This window comes from Eurosta solidaginis, chromosome 4 (genome assembly GCF_040869045.1).
Source record: "Eurosta solidaginis isolate ZX-2024a chromosome 4, ASM4086904v1, whole genome shotgun sequence".
NCBI classification, from domain to species: Eukaryota; Metazoa; Arthropoda; class Insecta; order Diptera; family Tephritidae; genus Eurosta; species Eurosta solidaginis.
In genome coordinates, this window is record NC_090322.1 from 193,586,738 (window position 1) to 193,595,081 (window position 8,344).

The following is an 8,344-nucleotide window of genomic DNA, read 5'->3' on the forward strand; positions in this document are numbered from 1 at the left end:
GATATCTCGAAAAGGCGTCCACACTTAGAACTAAAGCCCACTCCCTTTTAAAAAGACTCATTAACACCTTTCATTTCATACCCATATCGTACAAACATATTCTAGAGTCACCCCTGGTCCACCTTTATTGCGATATCTCGAAAAGGCGACCACCTATAGAACTTAGGCCCACTCCCTTTTAAAAAGACTCATTAACACCTTTCATTTGATACCCATATCGTACAAACAAATTCTAGAGTCATCCCTGGTCCACCTTTATGCCGCTATCTCGAAAAGGCGACCACCTATACAACTACCACCACTCTCTTTTAAAACCCTCATTAATACCATTAATTTGATACCCATATCGTAAAGCACATTCTAGAGTCACCCATGGGCCACCTTTATGGCGATATCTCGAAAAGGCGTCCACCTATAGAACTTAGGCCCACTCCCTTTTAAAATACTCATTAACACCTTTCGTTTGATACCCATATTGTACAGACGCATTCTAGAGTCAACCCTGGTCCACCTTTATGCCGATATCTCGAAAAGGCGACCACCTATACAACTACCACCACTCCCTTTTAAAACCCTCATTAATACCATTAATTTGATACCCATATCGTAAAACACATTCTAGAGTCACCCATGGGCCACCTTTATGGCGATATCTCGAAAAGGCGTCCACCTATAGAACTAAGGCCCACTTCCTTTTAAAATACTCATTAACACCTTTCGTTTGATACCCATATTGTACAAACGCTTCTAGAGTCACCCCTGGTCCACCTTTATGCCGATATCTCGAAAAGGCGTCCACCTATAGAACTTAGGCCCACTCCCTTTTAAAATACTCATTAACACCTTTCGTTTGATACCCATATTGTACAGACGCATTCTAGAGTCAACCCTGGTCCACCTTTATGCCGATATCTCGAAAAGGCGACCACCTATACAACTACCACCACTCCCTTTTAAAACCCTCATTAATACCTTTAATTTGATATCCATATCGTACAAACACATTCTAGAGTCACACCTGGTCCACCTTTATGGCGATATCTCGAAAAGGCGTCCACCTATAACACTAAGCCTCACGCCCTTTTAAAATACTCATTAACACCTTTCGTTTGATACCTATATTGTACAAACACATTCTAGAGTCACCCCTGGTCCACTTTATGGCAATATCTCGAAAAGACGTTCACCTATAGAACTAACTACTCCCTTTTAAAATACTCATTAAAACCTTTCGTTTGATACCCATATTGTACAAACGCATTCTAGAGTCACCCCTGGTCCACCTTTATGCCGAAATCTCGAAAAGGCGACCACCTATACAACTACCACCACCCCCTTTTAAAACCCTCATTAATACCTTTAATTTGATACCCATATCGTACAAAGACATTCTAGAGTCATCCCTGGTCCACCTTTATGGCGATATCTCGAAAAGGCGTCCACCTATAGAACTAAGTCCCACGCCCTTTTAAAATACTCATTAACACCTTTCGTTTGATACCCATATTGTACAAACGCTTCTAGAGTCACCCCTGGTCCACCTTTATGCCGATATCCCGAAAAGGCGACCACCTATACATCTACCACCACTCCCTTTTAAAACACTCATTAAGACATTTAATTTGATACCCATATCGTAAACACACATCCTAGAGTCACCGTTGGTCCACCTTTATGCCGATATCTCGAAAAGGCGTCACCTATAGAACTAAGACCCATGCCCTTTTAAAATACTCATTAACACCTTTCGTTTGATAACCATATTGTACAAACGCATTCTAGTCACCCCTGGTCCACCTTTATGCCGATATCTCGAAAAGGCCACCACCTATACAACTACCACCACTCCCTTTTAAAACCCTCATTAATACCTTTAATTTGATACCCATATCGTACAAACACATTCTAGAGTCACCCCTGGTCCACCTTAATGGCGATATCTCGAAAAGGCGTCCACCTATAGAACTAAACCCCACGCCCTTTTGAAATACTCATTAACACCTTTCGTTTGATACCCATATTATACAAACGCATTCTAGAGTCACCCCTGGTCCACCTTTATGGCGATATATCGAAAAGGCGTCCACCTATAGAACTAAGGCCCACTCCCTTTTAAAATGTTCATTAACCCCTTTCATTTGATACCCATATCGTACAAACAAATTCTAGGGTCATCCCTGGTCCACCTTTATGGCGATATCTCGAAACGGCGTCCACCTATGGAACTAAGGATCACTCCCTTTTAAAATACTCATTGACCCCTTTCATTTGATACCCATATCGTACAAACAAATTCTAGAGTCAACCCTGATCCACCTTTGTGGCGATATCCCTAAATGGTGTGCACCTATAGAACTATGGCCCACTCCCTCATAAAATACTCTTTAATACCTTTCATTTGATACACATGTCATACAAACACATTCCAGGATTATTTTCCCTTATGTTGTCACCATAGCTCTCAACTGAGTATGTAATGTTCGGTTATACCCGAACTTAACCTTCCTTACTTGTTTTCAGTAATTTTAACAATCATTTTAGTTTCTTACGGTCCGATTCTTAGCGTTACCGGTAAAATAGTACCCAGAACATTATGTAACCGAAAATCGTTACCATTTCTTTTATTCGGGATTCTGGCCAAAGTGGTAACGCTGTCATCACCCAAAAACTCACCAGTGTCTATGGTGAAATTTAAAAGTTGGTTTTCTTCGCTTTACCCATGGCGGAACTATACAAGGTGGCAGCATGGGACAGCTGAATATAAACTTTTTTATTTGATACATTAACTTCCGGCGCAGTACGATTTTGACATTTGTCCATCGAATTTACAAAAACGAAGTACATGGAATTTTTATTTATGTTTGTAGGTATGTCACCATGCTGCCACCGTGTATGGTTCCGCCATGGCTTTACCGAAAATGTGTCACTCGTTGATACGATGTTAACGAATAAACGTGACGATGTGCACGGGGGATATGTGCACACATGCATACGTTTTTACATAGCTATATTGTAATATATACTGTGAAAGTACATGGAAACAAATATGTATGGCAAGAGGCAACACTTTTTACATATAGTAATAATTATGTTTACTTATTTGCGCTCATAATTCTTTATTTTTCAGTATTGCCTTTTTCTAAACAGCAGCTTTTGTGTGGTTATATCGATGTTACCACCTATTTTAGAGGGTAAACAATTATCCGGCTACTTTCGTGGGCAGAATACCAAAAGGGTACAAAAGTTACCACATGAAGAAAGTTGCCGTGGTGAAGAAAGTTGTTACCACATTAGAATCAGGCTGTTAGTTAAACTTTTTATTATTATTCATTTGCGGTTCAATATTTTGACAGGAAAAGTTATTCAATTTTAAATAATCTCGGGCTAGCAATATTCCTTTTAATGTATCAGTTTGCAGACGGTTTCGGATTTTGTTTTTGTTTAAATTTAATTTAGAAAAAATTCGTTCTACATTCGCTGAAAAGTGTGGCAAGCACATTAGATCTGCAACGAATGCACATAAATAAGAAAAAGCGTATGTAGAGTCAGTTCTTTTGATAGTAGTAGTTTTCCAAAAAACTTCTGGAGGAACTTTAGAAATAAAAAATAAAAATAAATGTAAGGCGCGATAACCTCCGAAGAGATCTAAGGCCGAGCTTCTCTTCCAATTTGCGTCGTGCTCCTCTTGATTTTTCCCTACAAATTGGCCGGACGGGACCTACATGTTTTATGCCGACTCCGAACGGCATCTGCAAGGCAGATGAGTTTTCACTGAGAGCTTTTCATGGCAGAAATACAATCGGAGCGCTTGCCAGACACTACCGAGGGGCGACCCCGCTTAGAAAAATTTTCTTCTAATTGAAAAATCTTATTTCTAAAATTTTTGATGTTGCTTTGCCCGGGAGTTGAACCCAGGGCATACGGTGTGATAGGCGGAGCACGCTACCATCACACCACGGTGGCCGCCGGAACTTTAGAAATATCTTCAAAATACAGGAACTGCGCCATTTATGGTATAGCGTTTATTTTTTTGGGTAATTTTGGCCTAGCCTAAAGTCCAATTCACCTATTTTTCGTCACATTTTATTTTGTGAAATATAATATAATAGTTGTATACCACCGACAGTTTACAATTTATAAGACGAAATTCGGGTGAGCCCGAAATGCCGCTTCCCCAATAATTGGCGGGTAATGTGGTACGCAAATGTAGGATAAGTTGGTATAATATACTATTTAACCCGAATAATAACCAGATCAGTTTTACTAAAGAAAATATTAAATAACTTTTAAAACTTACCAATTTTATTAATAAAAGATAAATAGCTTCTCAAAAGATAAAATAAAATGCATCCTTGGCTCGTTGATATTAAAAATTAATAAGTTACGCGGATCAAAACAAAATTTGACTTTGACTTCAAAGCATTAAATTTCAATCCTTTAGGTCGTAATTTGACGAAAAAAATATATGGCATGAAAAGGTTTGCTTTCCTGTTTAGGAAACCGCTTGAATGAAATTTTTCAAAATCTGTGGTTTTAATTTTTACTTGAAAATGAAACAATTCAAATAAATATTTTTATTAAGGTTTAATCAAAGAGGATAGATATATTAAGAGACGTCAATCGGCTATTCGTTTCTTTTCAGAAATTTTTGATAGCTGAAAGAAATTTTACTCGATGTTAACCGAGAGATAGTCGGCCAGTTGCCTTCACATCTTGTCCGCAATTTGACAGCGAGGTGTGGGGAAATAAAAATTGACTGAGTGGAAGTTGAGTTTTGGTTGAGTGTGGCTGCAACTTCTGCAAAATGTCAAAGCAGCCAAAACAAAGTAAAAATGAAAACAATAACAAAGAGGATAGATATATTAAGAGACGTCAATCGGCTATTCGTTTCTTTTCAGAAATTTTTGATAGCTGAAAGAAATTTTACTCGATGTTAACCGAGAGATAGTCGGCCAGTTGCCTTCACATCTTGTCCGCAATTTGACAGCGAGGTGTGGGGAAATAAAAATTGACTGAGTGGAAGTTGAGTTTTGGTTGAGTGTGGCTGCAACTTCTGCAAAATGTCAAAGCAGCCAAAACAAAGTAAAAATGAAAACAATAATACAGTGAAAAAGTGAAAAATTGTGTAAATCTCTAAAATAAAGTGTTAATTTGTGGTAAATTGCGTTAAAAATGTTTATTATTGTAATAATAATTGTGTTGAGTGCAGTGAAGTGGTTAAAAAGTGTAGAAAACTACAAAGTGAAGTGAAGTGAAGTTTGTACAAATACATTGTGTGTGGCATGTGGCATACGTATGTACATATGTAATTATGTGTGTCATAATGGCTTTTGCATACCAAGTGGGTTTGTGTTGTTTGTTTGTTTGTGTTGTGCAGTGATAACATTGATAACAAAATAAGTATACTTTTATCAATAAATTGAACTTGTGATTTTAAAAGCAGTTCATTTATATATAATATATAATTTTGAAAACAACATTGTAAAAAAGTTTGTTGTGAGTGGAATTTGGATAGAACAGACATAACTGTTCAGTAAAGAAAGTCCAGTTAATCCTCTCATGAGTTGGATAAACTGGCGCCAAATAAGGCTTTTCGCCTGCAATTTCAAAAAGACTTTGCAGTGTAAAGACGCTTTTTGTAAACCGACAATTTTAATTAAAAAGATAAGCGATTCGTGCGAAATTAAATTTCGATTAATAAAAATAATGCCATTATTTAGAAAATGTGGTGTTATCGGTTGCGGTAACAGTATGACGTCGATTCCGAGCGTTCGGTTTTTCGCGGTACCGTCGAATCCTGAGCTTGCTTCCAAATGGAAAGATAATCTCAGGATTCAGGCGTTCCCCAAAAGAAACGCGTTCGTGTGCGCGCTTCATTTTGCTGAGGAAGCCGTAGGCTCTAAACGCCTGAAGGAAAATGCAGTTCCAACGCTGCATCTTGGTAAGTATAAATTTTTTTATAGTGCAATTTAGTGCTAGTGATATTTAGTGCTAGTGGATATGTACATATATACATATGTGTAAAGATAGTCGGCAAACAAATTTAATAATAAATATTTTACATTTGAAAAAGTGGGGTAAAGGGAGGATGGATAATTGTTTGCCGACAGGTGTACATATATGTATATATATGCAAATTCTGTGATTGGTGTTTGTGTGGTTTGTGCATTTTGTTCTATGGCATTAACGAGGGCTGCAACAAATGTTTGGTGCCATGGAATAAAGTGATTGAATGTGTGAAAAAATATGTTGCAATCAAGGTTTTTGATATGTACATATATACATATGTGTTAAGTCCGTCGGCAAATGGTTTTGATGTTGACATAATTCAATGCCGACAGATGTACATATATGTATGTATATGCAAATTATTTCATTGGAGTTGCAAGTGCGTGTGTGCATTTTGTTTTATGGCATCGACGAGGGTTAGAACAAAGTTTGGTGCCATGGAACAAAGTGATTGAATGTGATTGATTGTTTTTTATTTAATTTTTATTTTCGATATTTTAATATTTATTATTCATGGGAGGTTCCATGAGAAAGTGAACCTTGTTGCAAAAATCTTCAATCAACCCAAACTAATATATTTTATAATTAAATTAATTTTCAACACCTTATTTTTTGTTTTGAAATCTTTATTTTTATTTTTTATTTAATTTTTATTATGATTATTTTACATCTGAGCCTAGTATTTGGAAACATTTGGGTTCCATTTTCTAAATTTTATTATGAAGAAAATTGCCCTAAAAATTTATTTCAAATGTCAAACTCAGTTAATTAATGTTTCCATAATACAGGTGAAACACATATATTTAACCTTAATGGGTTAAGTTGTGAGAGAAATTGTTACTTGCTATATATTTACATATGTGCAGACAATTTCGTAATTCTGATGTAAATATTCAAATCAAAATTATACATAATTATAAACAAAATAATAATAAATTAATTTTTTTCTTTTCAGCTTTTTCTCTTTTATTTCAGGTATTTTTCTTTAAACAAAATTATAATAAATTTATTTTTCTCTTTTCAGATTTTTCTCTTTTATTTCAGGTATTTTTTTTTTTTTAAGTTAGTATTAATTTTTATGTAAATATTTATTATTATTTTATTATTATAAAATCCTATGTAAAATTTTAAAATTTGTGAATAAAGGAATTTATAAAGCCCTAAATATGTGTATACGTATTTATTTGGAAAGGTTAATCAACACCCCCCTTTCACGCCCACCCGCTTCATTTAAACCAAAATACAAATGTTTGTCAACAACACGCCTATTTCTCACCCACTTCATTGAACCCAAAATACTCTAACCTTTGCTCTAAGCATAAGCTAACAAATGTTTGTCCACTTCCAACAAAAATTATTCGTACGCACAAGCATATGTACAAATCTATGTTCATATGTAAGCTAAGAAATATTTTTATATTCGCATGTTGAAAAATAAAACAAAATTCACTTCAACCAACCAACCATACGCACAAGCCCACATACATATGTACATATGTATACTCATGTCTTGTATGTAAATCGCAAAATACTGAAAACTAGCTTCCTCTTGATTTTTCATTCATAAATGCTTCTTCTTAAGTTGTCCAATAGAATTTTGCAATTCGGCAACATGGCATTTGATAAAATCGTCAAAAGACAAATTTTTGCGATTTTATAAATGCCAACTTTGATGCATATTGGGGGTATTCATTATGACGAGCATAACTACTTTCATAACCCCGCACTTTTCCTTTGTAATAATATCAAACTATTTATAAGCCTGTATGAAAGTACTAATATGGTAGTAAAAAATTCAAATAAACATGCACAGATATTTCCTAGTAAATGTCCACTAACACATTAGCAATATAATCTAAAAATTTCCATCCATTGTTCATATAAATTATTGCAAATAATTTTCCATATCCTGAATTGTCTAGTTGTCACAGCTTATGAAAATTTTTATTTGCTATTTGAAACCCCCTATCATATTCTGCCGAAAAATTGTTCGCGCAGTCGCGCAGCCAAATTTGCAGCAACTGTGTTGCAATTGCTATATAAGAGTGGTGCTTTACCCGTTTCTGGCCCGAATTCGCACTGTGACGTCATACTGTCTATGCTGACTTGTTTATCACATGTCAGTACAAAGTAAGAATTTTACATTATTTTCATATACAAAAATTAATATATGGGAGCGGCGAAATGAATTAAAGTAATTTTGCGAAGAAATATAACATTATTTCGCAAAAGAGCAATAAATTCGTTTATTTTAATTTTATAATAAATTCCCCTTTTAGCTGTGAGTTGTTAAAGGTATAAACGGCAACACTTTTAACCACCGACGACACATAAT